This window comes from Arvicola amphibius, chromosome 4 (genome assembly GCF_903992535.2).
Source record: "Arvicola amphibius chromosome 4, mArvAmp1.2, whole genome shotgun sequence".
Taxonomy (NCBI): domain Eukaryota; kingdom Metazoa; phylum Chordata; class Mammalia; order Rodentia; family Cricetidae; genus Arvicola; species Arvicola amphibius.
In genome coordinates, this window is record NC_052050.1 from 12,553,001 (window position 1) to 12,576,318 (window position 23,318).

General features: G+C 46.8%; 1 pseudogene; it reads left to right on the plus strand.

Annotated features, from left to right (window-relative positions):
* Positions 1-14,251: 14,251 nt before the first annotated feature.
* LOC119811380 lies at positions 14,252-15,206 on the plus strand (annotated as a pseudogene).
* The last annotated feature ends 8,112 nt before the right edge of the window (positions 15,207-23,318 follow it).

Consider the following 23,318-nt stretch of genomic DNA (forward strand, 5'->3'; position numbering starts at 1 on the left):
AAATAATCTGAATTTTAACCATGGACTATATGGGCGATAGGACCATCAATGACTGGTATTGAATGTTACATCAGTCTCTAGACGGGTGGAGTTTCCCACAGTAGGCCTGGGTTCCTTCTATAATCACAGAGGGGATGTCCCTAATAAAATGAAAAGCTTGGCAGGAAGCATGGTGACATGCTGTTAGTGTTGATCTCCCTGTTTTGTGTCTTAGGGTTACTGTAGCTCTCTGTCTTCATTAATTGTCTGCCTCTTCCGCATCACATACTGATCATATGTTACTCCTAATAACGAGAGTGGGAAGAGAAGATGTTCCTCTTTTTAAAATAGCCGGAAATAAGCCACAAAGCTGTCAGGCAGAGAGAGAGAGAGGCCATAACATATGTCAGCAGCCATTGGCAGATGGCATTGGTGCAATGGACTTTCATTGGAGGGGCCAGGAAGGAGGAACACCATTTCAACTGTATGGAAAAAATGCATCTAAGATTATTCAGTAGGCAGCATTATGAATGCTAGCTACCCAAGGACAGAGATACAGCCAAACCCCCAGGCCCATGTAGGCTTCACCCTGTCTGCAAGTCATGAGGACCAAGGCTGGAAAGGCCAGGGTAGACCCCGTGCAGAAGAACGCAGTGGGAGGGGCCGAGACCCTGGCTAGGTCCCCAACTCCCTGGAGACCAAGGGCAGAAGGAGTCAGCCACTATGCCGTGTGGTTTCCTTGATGGAGGAGGCCCACTGACCGGCCAGGGAACTGTGTGTGACGTTTAATTGGCTAATGTCTGGAGAAGGCTTTGAAGAAGAAAAGTGCCAGGTGGGTATCATCACCATACACTTCTTAAACTGATGCATGAGAATAATAATAAAGTTCTCTCCCCACTGGGCCTTTCATCCCTGGGTTTCAAAGCTCTTAGAGAACCTTAATTAACCCTCCCAGCACCTCTAAGAAGTCAGCATTAATAGCCTCTTTCTTTGGAACGAGGAGAGAGCGGATGGTAGGAGACTTGCTCAGGCCCTCAGAGCATCAGAAAGAGATGATATCCCTGTATGAGACAGACGATGTGTGCCTGGTGCCTCCTCTACATGAAGTCTCTTGGGAAGTACTCCGGACACCCTATGGAGTGCTGGCACTGGCCAGGATCAGCTCGCAAGCCCCAGTTATTAAATTTTCAGGAAGTTTGCAAACCAGTTGTGAAACAACGCCGTTACTGAAAATTAGATTATATACACGTAATTGAATCGTATTGAAAACAAAGGAGTAAAAACCCAAAATGCATCCCTCCTGAATATTTCTCCAGTGTTTGCTGCTGCCTGCGCCCTCAGGGTTGCTTACCACCGTATGGGAGAAATGACGGATGACGGCACACTGGAGCATTGCTTCCTGCTTCTGTGCTCAGAGATACCCCAGCGGTGGCTGGAATGAGCTATGGTGGAAGTATTTATACTACAGGCATTGGCAGCTGCTACGGGTCAAGACTTGACTGACCGCTCTCTTGATGTCTAGAATAAGAAGGGGTAGAGAAAAATGTCATTTCTGTCACCAGCTAATTGTGGACAGCATTCCAGAGAGGAATAGGGTAGTGATAGAATTCTTTCAGAATTAAAAAGCCATTATCTAAATTCTGCGAAAAGTCACTCGTGATGTTAATGACGAATGAGGAGTGCTCTCAGGCACGTCACTTTCATCTTAGCTCATAAGTGAACATATCTGTCAACATTTGTGTCAAAGCTACATTTCTCTCAAATGTAATTCTGGATAGGCTACAACTACCAGAGTTTGACAGAAATAAATAAAAATGTTCTATGAGACTGTTGGCAGACACTGGGTTGTGCTTACAGATTGCATATTCTGCATTCTTTATGTAGGTAAAGTTTACTACTCTTTACACCTAATTTTTTTTTCTTGTGACAGCGCTCAACACGGCCAGCACATGGGCTGTTTGTGGGTGTGCGATGAGCAAATGCTTGTTCTGAGATGGATGATAGACAAGCTGGTACCTTCAGGGTCTTGGAAATCTGTCCCCCAGTTAGCTTAGCAGACACAGTGGGGAAAAACAAGAGACCCATCTCAAAGAAAAAAGGTCTAACACCCAAGCTTGCCCTCTGACCTCCACACACTCCTACACCCACATTCAAGAATGTATACACATCGCATGCACATACACAAAGATTTGTTTTCAATAATGAATTTTTAAAACCCCAACAGCTGAGTGTGGTGGGACACACAGACAGACCCAGCTCTTAGGAAGGAGGAACGGAGGGAAGAACAGAGGTTCAAGGTCATCCTTGGCTGCATAGTAACTTCGAGGCCAGATACCTAGGCTATATGAAACCCAGCCTCAAAAACAATTAATTAATTCGACTAAAATTAAAATGATTTTTATATAAATAGGCAATCAGAGTATGCAGTCAAAATGTAGAGGGGAAATGCTAGTGGCATAAGGAAATTCATTAAGGACTTGCATTATTTGCCAACTTTTTAAAAATGTTTATTACTGTGGTTTATTTAATCATTTGTCGTAAATACTTGGTTTCGCTTCTAATGCTGTATTTATCGTTTGGATTCTTTTTCTTAAGGAAGATCTCCTCTCCAGTTTGTATAGAGTGCTAGTCTGTCACACAGAGGAGAGTCCTCTGTGGGGAGAAATACTGGGGTGTCCTATGGATACCAGAGAGGGACTGAGTACTGAGGAAGTCTCCGGGGAAGACTTTCTGCCTACCCAGAAATGCCATGGAAGGAGGGGAATTAAATGGCACCAGGTGAAATGAAACCACAGGGGGTATGGGCCTGCATCTCCCCACTTCTTATAGCTCCTCAACCCTTTCTGCAGGAGGGGGAGACACAGAACCTCTTCCTCCAGTCCATTCATAGCCTCTCAGCCCAATGAATGGGCTAGGAAGGTGGCGGGGATAGGAGGACAGAGAACCAACCGGAGAGGGTGTAGGAGAGGTCTCTTTGATGTCAGGACATGACCCACTGCGAAAATGTACCCTGGCTGGAACACCCCTGCCTCTCTGTAAATCTCTTGTTTGGAAACCACTTTTACTGTATTCCTTTACTGTGAGAACACAGTCTCCTGACTTGACAGTGTTTGGGTGGCAATTCTTCAGGCAATGGCAACAGGGATGCAAAGGGGGCACTGTGGGTTTTTGTTTTAAGATCGCTATAGTTTAAAAATATATTGCCGAGTGGTGGTGGCGCACGCCTTAAATCCCAGCACTTAGGAGGCAGAGGCAGGTGGATCTCTGTGAGGTCGAGGCCAGCCTGGTCTACAGAGCTAGTTCCAGGACAGGCTCCAAAGCTACACAGAGAAACGCTGTCTCAGAAAAACAACATATATTGCAGGGGGCCGGCAAGATGGCTTAGGAAGAAACAGTGCTTGCCAACAAGTATGATGACCCGAATTTGACCCCAAAGCCTACATGGTAGAGGGAGAGAATCAACTCTTGCAAGTTGTCTTCTGATTTCCACACGTGTACAGTGGCACAAGCATGCCCATACACATGTTCACACAATGTATAAAGAACAGTGTGCATATATGTGTATTAATATTTAAATACTTGCATATATATCTATCAACATATATTTCCCAAAGTATACACATATGTACATGTGTGTGTGTGTGTGTGTGTGTGTGTTATAAATAATATCTCAGATTTCAGAGTATACCAAAGTTCATACCCCAGCAAGCTAAGCTAAGGCCTGGTCTCATCTAAGACTCCCTCCCAGAGATTCTGAGCCTTTCATCTTCAGAGTGGAAGAATGGGGTTTCATAGCCCATGAGCAGACAACCCTGCTGTATCAGAAGGATCCCAGGCCCCACAATGATTCAAGACCAAGCAACTTCCCATAGAACTCCAGCCATCTGAATCCCTCCTGATGCCTTGGTCACTACCCCTCCAACCCACATATCTAGGGGACAGCCCAGTTTTCTGATGTGAGGATGCTGGGACAATTGTGTCCACCTGAATCTGATGGAATCTGATGTTGCTCACTTATCCGCAGATGGGGCTGTCAAGGCTGTCAGTAAAGCTTCGAGGGGCTCCTGGAACAGCTGCCAACTGAATTGTTTTTTATGTGGGCTTGTTTGTATGTATGTGGATTACAAACTTGGGTGTGTGTGTGCATGTAAGTGTGTGTGTGTGACGTGTGTGTGGAAGTCAGAGAACAACCTCCAGTGTCAACTCAGGAATGCCGCCATTTGCTTTAAGTTGGGGGTCTCTCAATGACCTGGGGCTCACCAAGTAGGCTAGACTGGAGAGCCAATGGTGAGCCTTGGGGAGCCTCTTGTCTTGGCCTCCCCAGCTCCAGGGTTACAAGCATGTGCCATCACCACGCCAGGCCTCTGGAGCTCCACACAGGTTCTGGAGCTCAAAACCAGGTCCTACGCATATGAGGTAAGCATTTTACTGACTGAACTCTCTCTCCAACCCTATAAAGACTGTTTAGTCGAACATCCCACTCCAAACAAAGATTTTCTCAGGTGGGAGGGGGAGACCACCTCAGCTGAAGGAACATATCGCACCAGTCCCTGTCAAAGCACCAAAAGATAGCTATGATCCCTCCCTCAGCCAGAGGTCCCAGCCCTGTCCAGCTTGCCTGTCCTGCTTCTCCACTTTAGAACAACCATCTTAGGAGCAAGCACTTCACGCAACATAATCCTGTCGGCCACTTTGACTGGCCGACAACATGCCTAGTCCAGTAGGGGCCAATCAGCACTGCCATGAGAACTGGCTGATTATAAACTGGAGAGCGTGCCAGGCTGTCTGTGGCTGGAGCAGGATGACATCAATCTATGGTCACAGGGTAGCCTGGCTCCATGTGGTCTCCCACAGATAAAGCCAATCAGGGGAAAGAAGAAAGGATAGAGCCAGGGTAGAAAGCCTCAGAGAAAATGGACTGAGTAATGGCATAGTTTCCAGCTTCAGATGTCCAGAGTTGCATCTGCTTTCTGGTCCCAATGGACCAGTCAAAATTCAGCTTCTCTCCAGTCTCCTTCACATCCCTCAGCATCCTTCTACAATATCCTGATCTTTGTCTCCCCTCCCCTCCTCCGTCGGTCTCTTCCCTTCCTAGCTTTTTCAGTGAGAAATGCCACACATATTCTGACATCTCAGGATGGCAGATTGACTCTTCTAAGATTTTCCAGGCTTTAACCGAATTCGTGACATGGGGTAAATTGTGGGCACATAATTCCTGATCACTGCAGGTTAACTGCAGTGGCTCATGCATCCCAAAGACAGACCACTGGATAAAACCCAAATTCAAAGCCAGCTCCCATCCAGTGCATGAATTTCCTCTATACCTTTGCTCCAAAAGACTTCAACCCATTTCTTTTCCAGCATGTTCATTACAAAACAGTCCTTCCAGGTTGAACCAAAATCTTCTTTTCCGGTAACTTCTAACCACCGGTCATAATTACACACCCTTGAGCTACACACAATAGATCAAAGTCTTCATCCACATGATAGCACTTGAAATATTTCAAGTCGAAGTAGGATTATTACCATCCCTGCCTACTGAGCAGTTGCTACATGCCAGCATGGAATTCTCACTCTACGGCTTCCTCATGGGTAGCTGTTGGAACTTCATCTTACAAACAAGGATGCAAAGGCAGGACAGGGACATAAAGTCCGTGGGTCTGATGGTCATTCGTCAGCATCTTCCAGCAAAGAACTACAGAGTCCAAGGGTTGAACCTTCCGGGTTGTCTCAGACATAGATATGTCATGGTAGATGAATGGGATAAACTTAAGAACATGTGGACTTGATTTATTGTTTTTAATTACTGAGACTCCTGATGTGCTGGCCTCTCTTTGTAGTCTCGTCGGGAGATGCCATCTCTTTGTAACCATCCTCTGAGTAAGTATTCCTGTCCATCCTGGCACCTCACTATTTACTTCTTAGACTTATGCTGTCCCAGCTTTCTGCAGAATGGGCTCTGCCTCTTGTTCCCAGCTCTGTCTGAATTGCTACAACCTTCTGCCACTTTGCTATTGCCTGCAAAGGCCAGGATGGTTAAACCCCTGGGTAGACATGTAAGGAACAGATTCATTTTTTATTGTTATGTAACAAACCATCCCAAAATATACTGACATAAAGTTACCACCCTTAAAGCCTGACATATGGGCAGTGATTTGGGCAGGAGAAGTTGCTGTTCTCTGCTCCACACTGTCTGATGTCTCAGATGGGAAGTCTTGAGAGCAAAAATAGTTTGCCACCCAGTACTGGGACCCTTTGAAGGTATCTCTCACACATACCTATCAGGAGAGAGATAGCATCTGTCAGCTAGGACCTCGGCTGGGCTGCTGGTCAACACATGGCTCTCTGTGTGGTCTTTCCACATGGGCTAGCTTGGACTTCCTCACAACGTGGTGGCTGGATTTCATGGTTCCTAAGTACAAGTGTCGTCAGACAACGAAATGGAAGTAGGTGGTCATTTCATGCTATGATCACAGAAGTCACATAGCATCGCTCTGTCCTCGACTATTGGTTGAGGCACTGAATACAGGTCTTCCCAGACTGAAGGCAAGGGCCGTAGGCCCCACCGTCCAATAAATAAGAGCGTGTAGGATGAAAGAGTATGTGTTGGAAAAATACAATTTTCCATGGAGAAAAAAAGAAACATAAAGACCATTAGCTGACATGGAGCTCCGGTGCAGGGCCTCTGTATCATTCTGAACTGTATCTAATTTGGAGATTCTTCACTCTGAAAAGCCTGAGGATGCCTTCTTCCACTAATGCTTAAGGTGGAAGATAAGAGACCTGCCTACATCCCAAAGGATCCCTCCCTTAGCTTCTGCCATAGAATGAGACCCCCATAAAGCACCAAGGACAACAGAAAACTCTAGGTTATTGGCTTAATGTTTCTAGATTTTACCAGCATAGGCTTCCATTTCCCAGCTCCTTTGTTACTGAGGACCAAGTAACTAGTTCATGTTCACTACCCCAAGAAGAACTGCTTCACACTGGAGAGTTAGACTGCAGCGAGAGGCCCTTTAGGACTCTCTGCCCCTTGCTGCGGTGGCTGGTAACCATGACAGCAGTCGCTCTCCCTCTAGTAGAACACGTGCTACTTTGACTTATCCTGGAGAGCTGTGGATACATTTCTTTTCACCCTAGATGGGGTACCAATGACGATCCTAAAACATAATTATACTCAAGCCCAGGTTGGTGAACCAATGAGTTATTGGGATGACTTGGAGACTCATAGGTGACTCAAAGACAGCTGCACCACCAAAGGGACTAGCCCAACAGGGGCAACAACTCATGAAAGCTGGGTTTCCAGAGCTTCCTGCCTGACTTGCAGGCAGCTGCACCGAAGACACCGTGCTCTCCCCAGAAACTGTCTACTGCTTATGGAACTCAAGTGAAGCCCAGAGAATCTTGTGACTTTCTGAGCCTCCTGGGCATGTACGTTTTATTAATATCCTTAGTCTTATGAGCTAACATCCTCCAAGAAGGTCTCAGTTTGGTGAAAATGGTTCACAATACCTGGCAGCCGCTGAGGAGGCATGGGGAGTGGAAAGGAGAGCATGAATTTCACTCTGTCGAGCCATCATAATTTGAGGAAGCGTCATTACCACAGTATCATTAGCCTAAACTCAGCAAGCAACCCAGGAGAGAAAACAGACGGAACATTCGGGCATCATGAAAGACTGAAGGAAGAGCAGTTGGGAAAATTATGTCAACACTTTGCTCCCTTCTCTGGCCTCCTGAAGTCTCATGACCTTATGACAAGACTCTTCTGACTTGGGCCTCAAATTCCTGTCTCTCTCTCTCTCTCTACCCCCGCGACTTCGCCTCCAATGTATTTCAGCTGGACCCATTCTCTCTCCGCAAACATCTGAAGAGTGACTTAGAAACAACACCCTGCAGCCAGATTCAAGTCTGCTGTATTTAGGAGCCCCTCCCCAACGTCACCCCTCAGTCTGAATGCTAACAACACTCACTAGGCAACATCCTCTGTCTCCCGCAGGCTGGTAAAGATGCCAATGCTTTGTCAGTATGGGGCATGAAGTATTGCTGCCCCCCTCCCCTGCCGCTGCTACCACCACTGACTGAGAGTCTTTGGAAGACGCCTGGGGCTGACAGCATTTGAGGCATCCCTGAACGTATATCCTGCCAGGCAGGAAGAAGAGGAAATCTTCATGCTGCTGGCTTCCCAGCTCACAGCACCCCACCAACAACCAAGGGGCCTTGTTCAGACCATTGTCTTGCCTGATAGGAACAGAGGCCCCCAGTTCTGGCAGAAGCAGCTGGGCTCCACGCCTGGGCAGCAGGAGGTGGCCAGAGCTTATCCGAAACTCCCTACCCCGCCATCTGCTGCTCAGAGCTCCTATGGCTGTCTGATTCTTTTTTTTTTTTTTTTTTTTTTTTTTTTTTTTTTTTTTTTTTTTAAATAAGTTCAAGGGGAAAACAAAGCAAACTTGTAGAAAACAATGTGAAGGGTTGAAAGAATTTATATTTAGAGTTTGGCCAAGAGAAAAAGTGTATTTTTATCATCTTGAGTTTCATAATCCAACGGTTTTCATCAAACTTTGAAAACAACAAATGGCAGTATTCCTTTAACACACTTGGCGTGGAATCCGGGGATCTCTCTTTAGTCCCTTCTTGTCCCCTTAACATCATCCTAAATCCTGCCGGGTCTCCTAACAGACCAGCAGCTTCCTCCGGGGACAATCGCTCTTTTTAAGCCACACAAACCTTTGACAACATTCATTACGCTTGGGTTGTTTTCCCCTTCGGTGGTCTTAAACGTACTTTCCCATACTGCTTTGCAGTGCAGGCGAAGTCCTACAATCTTCGCTTAGCTCGTCCGAAGCACCTTCACGGGGCACAGGTGAGCGGCTGACGCAAGAGGGGCCGTGGCATAGAATCCACTACATAAAGGACGGCTAGCTAAACACCTGGCTTTCTGTGGCAACGCTGAGCATCCAGAAGCGGAGGCTGTGGGAGCTTTAGGGTCCCAGCTCTGTCTAGCCATGTCCCAAAGAACGGACAGTATCATGTCGTTTGAACACTGTATCAGGATACAGAGCCTAGTATTAGCCAATGGGATTAAGAAAGACATGAGGCAAGCCTCTTCTAGGCTTGGCCAGCACACACCTCCATGTTCACCTTCCTGGTTTCAGGAAGGCAGAGCCGTGTAATGGGAGGGTTCTGGGGATAGTAGCAGAAAAGAGACTCGTGGTATCAAGCTTGGAGCTCCCAAGGGCTTTTGTTGCAGGTTTGCTCCTCCGATCCAGCTATGCAACAGAGCTGAAGAATGGTTGGGAGTTAAATACAAAAGAAGAATGGAAACCACCGTGAGAGTGGTCCTGGCCAAAGCCCACGCGACGAGATGGGGAACAGGGAGGAGGTGGGAAAGGCCCACGAGTGTAGACAGTGTGGGTCTGGAAGACTCAAGATAAGACGGCAGAGGCTGGTGGTAGCCAGTCCGTGACTCGTGCACTAGCCAAATGACGATGGGCTGACAGGATTCATGCTGGCTCCCGTTCCTCCTGCCCCTCGCTCTGCCTGGGGTCCCTGGCTGCTTGTTTTCAAGACCCTGCTAGCCTGTCGTCTCCATCGCTGAGGGCCTTTGGGAAGAAGCTGAACTTTTCCATCCTACAGTGAGCTGCCCACATCAAAGCCTGTGAAGCCGCAGGCATCCGAGGAGTCACGGGTCAGATATTTAATTATTCTAATCTAGAAGTCTGCTCTTCTCGCTTTGCCAAGAACAGAAAGTTCCTGTTGGAATATTAGGGTAGACCTCTGGAAAGGTGGGGTCTTATCCTTGATCCACAAAGTGCTCAGACCCTTCAAGGTTTCCAAAGCTTGTAACTAGAGATGCGGCTCCTTACCCACAACATAGACAAGACAGGAACACACCACACGCACACACACACACACACACGCACGCGCACACACACACACACACATCCCTGCCATGTTCATAGCAGAGAGAGAGCAGGACGGTTTGAGGTGTATTTTATTTTTAGAACAAGTCACCGTCAGGAACAGGCACGGTTGTACACGCCTGTAACTTCAGCACTCTGGAGGTAGAGACGGGAGGGTCAGGAGTTCAAGGTCAGCTTCAGTTACACAGGAAGTTCGCAGCCATCCTAGGTACCTGAAACCCTGTTTCATTTTCTCCCACAAAATAAAAGCCATTTTTAAAATGGGGGGGGGGGTGTCCAAGTAGGTCTGTATTAATAAACAGCTTTGTTGATCCTCTGAAATCAGATAAAGAAATTACTGAAAAACACATTACCTCATCTACAAAGCCTAGGAAATTTCCTCCCCTCTTTTGCTCTTTTTTTTTTCTTTTCCTTTTTAATCTTTGAGAAAGATAATGAAAGAGGGGGCTTGAAGCCCTGATTCTATTGATGTTCGGACACACAACTGCTGGGTTTAAGAACCATAGGAGATCAAAGGGAACGGGCCCATTCCAGTAACATTATAGCAGCGCTAGAAGAGGAAGTGGGTCTCATTTGGAAGCTCAGAGGCTGGGAGTCGTTAGTACACCTTCATCTGAGCCGAGGACAGAAGGAAAAAGTGCCCAAGATTCCAGGGGATTAATTAGGAGTGCGGCTGAGACCGGCACAGAAGCTGCACACACAGTCCACTAACGCCTCAGGAGCAACCCCATCCAAGAGGAGACATGGAAGGCAGTGACTCTCCCCTAGCCTCAAAAGAAACTCTGACCTGACATTTTAACTGGCTTAGAGCCATCAAGTCCATTCTTGCTGGAATCTGAGATTAGAGGCTGGGGAAAGGAGAGGTGGAAAGACAGCAGCAGGTTCAAAAGCCAAAACACTGTATCAGCTCAGTCCCACGTGTGTGGGGGGGGAGCGCACGCGTGAGTGCTCACACACGTGTATTGAATGTGCAAGGGTGTAGCATGCAGAGACCAGGGAACAGCCTTGTAGAGTGCTGTTCCTCCTCAAGCAAAATCCATTGTTGTTTTGAGCCAGAATCTCTCACTGTGGATTAGACCCGTAGGCTGGCAGGCCAGCAAGCCCCAGGAGTCTGCCTGCCTCCTCCATCCACCCCAGCGCTGGAATCACAAGCATACATCCAACTTTCCTTTTATTATGTGGGTGCTAGAGATCCCACTCGGGTCCTCATGCTTGCAGGGCAAGCCCTTGACAAACAGAGTCCCATTCTGATCCTTCAGTGGCTATTCCAATGATTTCCCACACTTCTCGTAGGGAATCTAAGAAGGGCCTCACTACCTAAGACCCAGCTCCGCTGGAAGGAGGATGTTGGACAGGTGTGACTGAGCAGGTGGCAACACTGGGGGAGGAGCCACCTGGGTGGTCCTTCTAACTACCAACAGCTCCCTAAGGTGAGTGCTAATGTAAAGAGCTAAATGGTGTGTTAAACACTTAAGTGTGGCCATCCCAGGTGCCTGTCGACATTCTTCACTCCAGAGTCCTTGCTCATCAGAAGAGCAGGAAGGAAAAAGCCCAAGATAAGGTGCCCCTTGCTAAGCTAGTCATTGCAAAGGGAAAGCCACACTCACCAGGACAGTCTTTGACACCCATCAAAGAGGGTGCCTTAGATACCAAGTGATTTCAGCATCCACTCAATTCACGTGTAAGCAGGGAGGTGCCTTAGCTTCAAAAAGCTGAGAATCAGGGCTGGAGAGATGGCTTGGTGGTTAAGAGCATGAGTTGCCCTTCCAGTAGGACCTGAGTTCAATTCCCAGCACCCACATGATAGCTCGCACCTGTCTGTAACTCAGTCCCAGGGAATCCGACACCCTCACACCAATGCATGTAAAATTAAATACATTATTTTTTTTTTCCCAAGGCCAGGAATCATGTTTTGAAAGCACGCATGCAGCCCTGCTTGCTCATCCCCTCTAGCTCCTCCTAGTAGGTCAGGCACTTACTGAGAGCTTTTTGTATAAGACTTTCATATCTCAGAACCACCCAGGGAGGAAGGTGGGTACCTTACTAGCCCATTTGACGGATGAAGAAATTGGGACTTGGAGCGGTCGAATGATTATGTACCATCACTTAGCCAGGGAACGACAGAGCTGCATTTGGACCTCCCTTCTCCCAAACCCCCAGTGCATGCTCTTTCCATCAGCCGCCCAACCGGCCTCTCCGGACATAGTTGATCAGGTGTCCAATGCCGGGGATTTGAGTCTTCAAGTCAGCAGAGCAAGGGTGGCACTGACTAATATTCTAGAGCCTGTGATCTTGCGCAGACTCTGGAAGGGGAAATTTACTTAAAATAACCACTTGGGGCTGGAGAGGTAGCTCAGACGGGAAAGGGCTTATCTTGTGAGCACAGGACAAAGGCTGGACTCCCCAGAGCCTGAGTGGAAAATTCCGGCATGGTGACACTCTTCGGTATTCACAGCACCGGGGGAGACATAGACTAGAGGAACCCTAGTTGGTCAATCTAGCCCAATTGGCAAATGCCAAGCCAGTGAGAGACCTTGTATTAAAGGAGGCGGATGGCATTCTGTACGGTACCCGAGACTAACCGCCGGCCTCCACGGGCTCCCACACTTTCTCCCACACCACACACATCTGAAAAAGACAAAATCTTGCCTTGTTGTTTTCCCTTTGATCAACCTACAGTCAAGCGAACCAGCGAGGAATGCTGTATGCTGACTTTCTCCCTCTCTTGGGCTCGGCTGCCTTTCTCCCTCAGCTCAGCTCACCTGGCTAGGGGTTCTACCACCCACAATGCACTGGGCCCTCATACAGCTACCATCAATCAAAAAAAAAAAAAAAACGCCCCCAGACACACCCCCAGACTAATCTGAGGGCGGCAACTCTTCAGTTGAGTGTCCCTCTTCAAGCTGACAAGGCTTAGCCATCACACAGGGGCATGGTGTCGCCAGCCTGTATTCTCTTGTTGCCTATGTCATCCTCTCTGACGCTCACGAAATCTCTACAAAGCATGTGCCTTCAGCTAGTTTTTTAGGAAAAGAGACTAGAATCCAGGTTGTGAAGTATGCCAGGCCTGTGCAGCTCTCAGTGGTAGAATTGGACTGTGTGAATCCAGGGTTCCCACCTCTCCCTCTTCCCTGTGGACACAGCGACAGTTCCCTAATGACCAACCTCATTTTCTCCCATGCCCCGGTCTTCTGTTAGACTCCACCATCAAGCACCCCGTCAGAAACCTGAAATCCTGGGGTAGGGGAGATAGCTCAGTCAGTCAAGTAATTGCTGCCCAGGCATGGGCTCCTCAGTACCCGTGTGAAAAGCCAGGCATGGTGCGTGGTGTGTATCTGCAATCCCAGTCCTGGCATTCACTGACCAGACAGATTTGCTTAATAAGCAAGCCTCAGGTTTCATGAGAGACCCTGTCTGTTTAAAAAATGCAGTGGACAACTCCAGAGGAATAATATTTCAGGTAGACCCTGTATGTGCAGGCACACATGTGCACACATGAATATGAGAGTACATGGGCACACACACACACACACACACACACAGAGAGAGACAGAGAGAGAGAGAGAGAGAGAGAGAGAGAGAGAGAGAGAGAGAGAGAGACTTGAATCCTTTCTTGCCTTCTCAACATCTGGTGGCACCCACATTAATCAGTACCAAATTCACAGCCTCTCTGACTCCTTTATTATTTACCGGTGCTTTAGTCTGCCTCTTCCAATAATGGTCTATAGAAGTGCAAAGACACTAGCAAAGGAAGAATTACAAACATTCAAAATATGGGTGAGGATGTTGCTGGTAGCCTGCTTGCCTAGTATGCACAAATCCCTGGGATCCATCCAAGCGCCTCATAAATTATGTGTGGTGGTGTGTGTCTACAATCCCAGCACACGGGAGGTGGAGCGGGGAAAGGAGGAGGATAAAAAAAAATTCAAGGTCATTTTCAACTATACAGCAAATTTAAGACCAGCTTAGACTTGACCAGGGATCCTGTCTTTACAGGGGAAAAAAAAGGAGGAAGGGAGGAAGAGAGGGACAGAGTGATAAGAGGAGAAGTAAGGGAAGGAGGAAAGAAAGAAAGTGAGAGAGGGAAGGAGACAGACAGATGTAGAGCGAGATTGATTGATTGGTTCAAAATAGCGTGGTAACTACACGTGGCAGTGTATTTATAATCCAAGCACTACAGAGGCTGATGCAGGAAGAAGACTATACATTTAAGGTCAGCCTGGTCTATATAGCAAGACTTTGTCTCCCCGACACCACCAAACAGACAAACAAAAACCAGTATTTGTTCATGAAAACCATGCGAAGCTCGGCTAAAAAGTTGCTTTGTGGCTTTCACTGCTGTATCCGCAGCCATGAGTATGTTCAGGCTGCAGAAGGGACTTGCCTCTAGTGTTCTCCACTGTGGTAAAAATGTCTGGTGGGACTCCAGTAAGACCAATGAAATTGCCAATGTCAACTCTCAGAAGATCCGGAAGCTGATCAAAGGTAGGCTGATCATCTGGAAGCCTGTGACAGTCCATTCCCAGGCTTGATGCTGAAAAAACATGGGCTTGACAGAAGGGCAGGCATCTGGGTATAGGGAAGCGGAAGAGTAGTGCCAATGCTTGAATGCCCAACAAGGTGACCTGGATGAGAAGGATGCAGATCCTTGTGCTGACCGTGGATCTAAGAAGACTGACTGCCATATGTTGATATGGGATTACCCTCTATATGCTTTGAATATGCTTTATTGCCATTGGTTAATAAAGAAACTGCTTTGGCCTATGGCAGGGCAGAGTATAACTAGGTGGGAAAACTAAACTGAATGCAGGGAGAAAGAAGGCAGAGTCAGGTAGACGCCATGTAGCCACCCAAGAAAGCAAGATGTGGGGTAAGAAACCACAAGCCTCGTGGTAAAATATAAAATAGTAGAAATGCAGTAATTTAAGATCTAAGAGCTAGCTACAGATATGCCTAAATTATTGGCTAATCAGTGTTGTAATTAATACAGTTCCTGTGGGATTATTTGGGTCTGGGCAGCCAGGAAATGAAAGCACAGTCTCCATTCACCTTATGCATCACAGCCTGTACCTGAGGGTCAAAGGCAATGTCTTCAAAAACAAGTGGGTTCTCATGGAGCACTCATGGATTCTGCAAGAAGCTCCTGGCTGACCAGGCTGAGGCTCACGGGTCTAGGAGCACCTCCAGGCCAAGAAAGAGGAAACCATCAACACTCTATCCAAGGAGGAAGAGACCAAGAAAGAAAGCTCCCCTCTGTCTGTACATAGTAGGCTGCCTGTGGCCTGGGTGGGTAAATCATTAAAATAAAACAAGCCAAAAAAAATGAGTCCCTTTGTGTTGGAAATTCATTATGAGTGGGAAATGGCAAATCTATTGCAATCTATTTCAAAAGTTTTAAGTCCTGTCTCCATCCTACTGAAACAGACTGTTACATCTCTTATAGCTATGAAAACTGATACAACCCTTTTGGAAAATAATTTGGCCATATATATTAACAGCTATAAAAACAGTCATTCCCTTTCACCTAATACTCCCACTCCTAGGAATTTGTGCCAGGGAAATAACTCAAAATAAGTAGAAAAAAACTTAGCTGTATTTAGATGCTTATTACGTCTTTAGAATAACAGGAATCTAAAAGCAAAAGAAATATTGAATTCTACTGGGACAGTAAAGAAAACGTTGGTGATTACCTCAATGTTATATTGGACAACTGAAAACTTAGGTAATAATTTGAGGGGGGTATAGAGGAAGTAGTGTCGATTGAAGTATATATGCCCCCCATTACAAATACATAAAACATATATTTGTACAGATGAAAAATGGAAGGAGCTCTGGAGGAATGTAAATAATGCGTGTGATTGATTGGTGGGATTATGGACATGCCCTCTTTGATGCTTTTGAGTTGGAAGGAAATGTTTCAAAAGCCCATTTGAGGCTCTCTAGTGAGGAGGTGAGCGGGAACTCCAGCCACAGGCTTGCAGGGAGGGGGTGTTCTGCAAGGTTCTGCTCTGCCCATGGCGGCTGGCCAGCTCCTCACACTGAAGCCATGGCTGCCCTACTTCTGGATGGCTGGCAGAACCTTTTTTTTGGAGGCTTTCCATCCCAGGCGGGCACCTCATTCACAAGCATAGATGAAGAATGTACTATTGGGCCCCTGAAGAAGGCAGCTCTGGGCTCTGGGCCCCTGAGAACATGTGATGGTCTCAGTGCTCTCATTTTACCTGGGTTAGTTAGGAATGTAGCACATGCCCTTTCTGAAGGAGTAAAACATACCCGTGGTCCAAACAGCAAGCAGAAACATGGTCCGGCCTGGGAGATCCCTACAGATTCTGGCAAGGGCAGGTGGGTGATAACAGCTGTTCCAGGAAGCTCTCATGGACAGCATTCTCTTTCTTTGGGCCCACTAGGCTTGAGTCTAACTTCACTGCCCACTTACGATTGGCAGGTGACAAGTCCAACCTTATGTGCCCCACCTGTTATGATATGGCATGAGTTGGGACCTTGGCGGCAGGTCCCACGGCAGGTGGGTCCAAACTGCAGTGGGTGAGGGAGAGACAAACACACTACACAGACAGAGTGTGGAGTTTATTGAGATAAAGGATAGAGGGGAAGGAAGGGAAAGGAGAGAGAGAGAGAGGGAGGGAGGGAGGGAGAGAGAGAGAGAGAGAGAGAGAGAGAGGCAAAGGTCTGCTTGCCTCTTCAGAAGGGGGGATTGGAAGTGGGTGGAGCTTGACTCTTGAAGGGACCTTTGTACCTGTATAATTAATTTTCTCATTACCAATGGTTGTGAACCACCATGCGGTTGCTGAGAATTGAACTCAGGACCTTTGGAAGAGCAGGCAGTACTCTTAACCACCAAGCCATCTTCCTGCTTGCCATACACAGAGAGGTGAGGTGCCAGGTTCCCAGGGGGCAGGGCCAAGGTGTACCTAGATACTAACACCACCTAGGTGCTCTTCAGCTGAGCCCCACTCAACCTTCTGCATACCACAGTCTCCTTCCCCCCCAGCCCACCTTGTGCATGCGTGCATGCATGTGTATGTGTATGTGTGTGATACATGTATGTGTGCATGTTCATATGTATAGATGTGTACAGAGGAATTCAGAGGCCAATCTCAGTTGCTGCTCCTCACGTGCCATCCACCATGCTTGTGAGACACAGTCTCTTATTGGCCTGGCTTCATTGATTCACCTAGACCAGTGAAGTGAAGCCAAGAATCCTCCTGTCTCTGCCTCCCCACACTGAGTTACAAATGGGTACCACTAAACCCAGCTTTGTTTAATTGCATGTTAGTGTTATGTACATGCGTGTGTGCATGTATGTGCCTGTGCACACATGTGGAGCTCAAAAGACTTGCAGAGCTAGATCTTTCCTTTTATCATGTGGGTTCAAGCCCAGAGCTTGAACTCAGGCCTTGGGGCTTGACAGCAAGTGCCCATGGAGCCATTCTGCTAGCCCCAAGCCTAGCTTTTGTGCATGGGATCTAGGGATAACTCAGGTCCTCATGCATGCCTGGCCAGCACGTGACTGGCTAAACCATCTCCCCAACCCTCCACTCCTTTCTCTCTTGCACCCCGCCCCTGTCCTATTTATACCTCCTTCCCTGCACCCCGACCTGACCTGAGGTCTGTCAATGACACAATCCAAGGGCACCGGGACCCAGCACCACCAAGACTGATTCATTCAGATGAGCCTTGCAGATGCCGAGTTGGCTTCATCCATTTTGTCCTCTCTGAGCAATTCCAGATCTGGCCGTTTGCTGGAGGCCTGGGTGAGGCTGTCCACAGTGACATTCTGTGAGTAAACACCCCTTTATCACAGGCAGGATGGTTGCCGACAGTGGCTTTCATCTGGCTCCACACAGAAGGGACAGAGAATCAAGCCTTTGGCTGATCAAAACACAGCGGGCGGGAAGCCAGCAGGAGCCCATTGTCCTTGCTGCCATCTTGGACTTCACTCCCACGCAGCTGCCTTTGGGTTTTTAAACAGCATTTGTTCAGGGGACAGTGATTTAGCCAAGGCTGGCACCGGACTCAAAGGAGTTTGCAACTGGGTAACTCCAAATCACAATGATTGCTCTTAGCCTTTCCTCTCTTGGCAGGTGTCCTCTGTCCCAGAGACCATGGGCAAATCTGCTCAGGAAGAAACTCGGGGAAGAGAGGCCGGAATTCATTAACAGGAAGATATTATAAATGGTGTCTTCTTAAATGCGATTGCAACTTTCAGGCCCAAAGGTAAATCAAATCAGACTAATCCAGGATAAGGTAGCAAGGATGCCTCTTCAAGGATGTTGGGAAAAATATGTTTCTGCCTGTAGCTTGTACAGCAGGAATTCCACCCGAGTTCTGGGGGTGGGGATGGGGGCGGGGCATTTAAGAACAAGAGAGCAGTTTTAGACTTCTTACTTGAGGGAGGGCAAGATGGCTCAGTGGGAGAAGGCGCTTGCTGCCAAGCCTGATTGATGACCTGAGTTCAATTCCCTGGACCTACATGCTCTAACACAGTGGGGCATCTTCCTGCTGCTGCTCTCAGCTAAGCCAGGGCTGCTTGACCCTGCTCGATGATGTGACACCAGGGACTGAAATTATCTTCATCCTGGGAACTGTGCTTTATAAAATGCTGGGCAGTATTCTCGGTCCCTTACTAGAGGACAGTATCACCCCTTCACCCATGATAATCAGAGATGCCTCTGTCATGTGTCCAACCTGTGTGAAGTTGCAAATAGCCTAGCTCAGGCACGAAACTGAGCGCAACATACAGTCATAGATGCAATTAAAACATGATGCGATACTCTTATGACACTCCTTTCAATTGATGTGTGCAGTTCTCAAGGGTGACATTTCATCAGTGACAACATTGCATCGTGATCGCCAAAGGATGGACACAGGCTAAGGAGCTGGATCAGTCTATGGAGTGCACAGCTTGCCACCACAAAGGCTGAATTCTGTGCCCAGAACCCATGTTTCAAAAGCTGGATGTGGTGGGATGCATTTATAACCCCCGCTCAGAGGAGATGGAGAGGTACGTGTTGCCAGAGCTTACTGCCAAGTTCCTGGCAAACAAAACCGCTCCTCAGAAGAAAGAAAACGAGGACAATGGCTAAGAAATAACACCCAAGGTTGATCCCTGACCACCACATGCTCTCTCATTCTCTCCTCTCGCTCTCTCCTTTTTCTCTCTACTATCTCTCCTCTTTCCTTTCTGTCTCCTCTCTTTTATCTACCCTCTCTCTTTCTTTCTTACACACATGCCCACATGCATGCATACACACACACACACACACACACAGAGAGAGAGAGAGAGAGAGAGAGAGAGAGAGAGAGAGAGATGGAAAATATAGGACAAGCCTGCAAGTTAGACATTATCAAGTGTCCATTAAAGACACCACCCTCCCCACCCCCTGAGACCTGTGATTTAGAGGGTCTAAATTACAGTCTAAATCGAAGGGGGTGTTTTGATCCAAAGAGAAATAGCCTTGCCTGCTCACCAGCAGATCACTATGGGTGTGTTGTTGCTATACTTTCAGTGGGGACCCTGAACAGGACACCAAAGTTTCTAAGTGACTTCAGGTCTAGAGAGAAGTCACTGAAAAAGGAGATGCCATTAAATGCTCGCCACATGACGTGCTCCTTAGAGTTTTGTCAGTTTGACACAATGTGGAGTCATCTGAGAAGAGGGAACCTGAGATGAAAAAATGTCCCCATCAGATTGGACTGTGGACACTTCTCTGACCAGTGCTTGACATAGGAAGGCCCAGCTCACCCTAAGTGGTTCCACCCCTGGGCAGGTGGTCAGGGCTTGTATAAGGAAGCAACCTGAACAGGCCAGAAGGAACAAGTCAGTAAGCAGCGTCCTTCCAAGGCCTCTGCTTCGGTTGCTGACTTGAGTTCCTGCCCTCACTTTCCTTTGATGGACATATAAGGGAAAACAAACCCTGAGCTCCTCAAGTTTCTTTTGGTCACGGCCTTTATCGCAGTGATAGAAGAACGCTAATTAGAACACAGGTGTGTCAAAATGTCCCTTCTTTTCAAAAGAAAATTTCCCTTTATTTTTTATTTATGTGTATGTGTTTTTGGTTTGTTTGTTTTTGCCAATGTGCATGTCTGCGCACCACATGTATGCAGTACCTGCAGAGGCCAGAAGAGGGCATTGGATTTCCCCTGGAACTGGAGTTGTGAGCTGTAATTGTAATATGTGTACTGAAAATCTAACCTGGGTCCTCTGGAAGAGCTGCCAGTGCTGTTAACCACCGAGCCACCTCTCCAGCCCTGCTCATAAAATGGGCCTTGAATCATTAACTATGCTAGCAAATTCACACAACAGAACAAACATGGAGATGTTTTTTAAGAACATCAAGCCTCAGCTCCTGGCAAAGACCTCCCCATCCCGGCCTTAGAATTCAGTCGCACTTGGTCCCAGTAACCACACAGCCTGTCTGGGTCACAGAAAAACTTGTAAGACTATTGCATTACAGTGGATGACATTACCTCTGGTGCGTGACTTCTGTGTGCAGAATCGGCACGGGTCATTGTTTCATAAGGGAGCGAGAATGAGTATTAAAAGTCTCAGATATTCAGTCGCTTTGCTGTACTTTGCCTAGCAGACACCGCCTGGCCCTGACCTGCACACTAAGTCGGAACAATAAACGGAAACAGTTGATGTCCCGTCTGTTTGGAGAGACAGGATGCATGTGCTTCGGGCGATACAGAATGTCAGCCAGGCACTGAACATGGCTCCGAATCAGAAGAGCAAACCAAAGGCGGCATCCTGGAAGACGGGCTCTTTAGTCAGATATGGGTCGCCTCACACTGGGCAGCAGGAAGCAATCAAGGCTCTATCAGTTCTAAGCTCTCCTTAGACATCGCACTCGGCTTTGATGATGTCTTGTGTTTCTTTCATTCTCCAGGAGTATTTCTCTTCTTCTTCCTCCTCCTCTTCCTCCTCCTCCTCCTCTTCCCTGTGTCCATATCCACTAAGCAAAGACCCCAGAATCTGCAGGCTTCCACTCCTTCATTTTGGTGAAAGACAACAGGGAAAAAAACGAAACTCTTTCCTCTTCATGTGTTTAGATCTGCAGAGCTGGGTCCATTCCTCAATACTGCTGCCATTCCTCAACAGATGGAGAAAAAAACCTTCACTATTGATCGCTTGCCTCAGTTGCCCCCAGTTGCCTCCGGGAACTCAAAAATTCAAGCTTAGCATAAGATATCTTGGAGTAAGTCAAACCAAACTAGTGGGAGACTTGTATGACAAGAACTTTAAATCTTTGAAGAAAGAAGTTGAAGAAGACACCAGAAAGTAGAAAGATCTCCCATGCTCTTGGGTAGGTAGAATTAACATAGTAAAAATAGCAATCTTACCAAAAGCAATCTACAGATTCAATGCAATGCCCATCAAAATCCCAGCAAAATTCTTCACAGACCTCAAAAGGACGGTACTCAACTTCATATGGAAAAGCAAAAAACCTAGGGTAGTCAAAACAATCCTGTACAATAAAAGAACTTCTGGAGGTATCACAATCCCTGACTCCAAACTCTACTACAGAGCTACAGAACTGAAAACAGCCTGGTATTGGCATAAAAACAGACAGGAGGACCAATGGAACTGAATCGAAGGCCCAGATATTAATCCACATACTTTTGAACACCTGATTTTTGACAGAGAAGCAAAAAATATCAAATGGAAAAAAAGAAAGCATATTTAACAAACGGTGCTGGCATAACTGGATATCAACATGTAGAAGAATGAAAATAGACCCGTATCTACCACCATGCACACAACTCAAGACCTCAACATAAAGCCAGCCACCCTGAACTTCATACAAGAGAAAGTAGGAAGTACACTTGAACACATTGGCACAGGAGACCACTTCCTAAATATAACCCCAGCAGCACAGACACTGAGAGAAACAATAAATGGGACTTCCTAAAACTGAAAAACTTCTGTAAGGCAAAGGACACGGTCAACAAGACAAAACAACAGCCTACAGAATGGGAAAAGATCTTTACTAACCCCACATTAGACAGAGGTCTGATCTCTGAAATATACAAAGAATTCGAAAAATTGGTCATCAAAAGAACAAATAAGCCAATAAAAAAACGGAATACAGACCTAAACAGAGAACTCTCAACAGAGTAATCAATCTAAAATGGCTGAAAGACACTTAAGGAAATGTTCAACATTCTTAGTCATCAGAAAATATGAAAATCAAAACAACTCTGAGATTCCATCTTACATCTGTAAGAATGGCCAAGATCAAAAACATTGATGACAACTTATGCTGGAGAGGTTGTGGGGTAAAGGGAACACTTCTGCATTGCTGGTGGGAGTGCAAGCCGGTACAACCCCTTTGGATATCAGTGTGGCAATTTCTCAGAAAATTAGGAAACAACCTTTCTCAAGACCCAGCAATACTACTTTTAGGTATATATTCAAAGGATGCTCAACAGTGCCTCAAGGACATGTGCTCTACTATGTTCATAGCAGCATTGTTTATCATAGCCAGAACCTGGAAACAACCTAAAACCCCTTGGCCAAAGACTGGATAAGGAAAATGTGGTAATCTACACAATGAAGTACTACACAGCACAAAAAATAACAATATCTTGAAATTTGCAGGCAAATGGGTAGAGCTAAAAAACATCATTTTGAATGATGTAACCCAGACCCAGAAAGGCAATTATCATATGTACTCACTCAGAAGTGGTGGTTTTTAAACATAAAGCAAAGAAAACCAGCCTACAATTCACAATCCCAGAGAACCTAGACAACAATGAGGACTCTAAGAAAGACATACATGGATCTGATCTACATGGGAAGTAGAAAAAGACAAGATCTCCTGAGTAAATAGGGAGCATGGGAACCTTGGGGGAGGGTTGAAGGGGAGAAGAGAGGCAGGGAAGAGAGCAGAGAAAAATATAGAGCTTAATAAAAATCAATGAAAAATATAACAAATTCAAGCTTAGAGGCAGGGACAGATCTCAGCCTAGTTTAACTCTCTGAGCCACTGCCAAACAAGACTGAGTACTAAGCATGGGTTTCCCACTCTTGTAATCCTCAGTACTGGGCAGGAGGAGGCAGATGGGTTCCAAGAGCTGTCTAGCCTAATCGGTGAACCCTAGGTTGATGAGAGACCCTGTATCAGGAAACAAGGTAGATAATACCTGAGGGACAGCACCTGAGGTTATTCTCTGACCTACACATGCACACGTGCATGCGCACACACACACACACACACACACACACATACATACACACATATGCCCACATACACATGTACCTACACACACATATACAGAATTCAAGATTAAACATTAGCAGAATAGATGCTGTTTCCAGTGTCAAAGAGAGAAAATTCTGTAAGTCCGAGGGGCCAGGATCCTCAGCTTTCCCCCTTTCCTCCCTTCCCCTATGCTGCC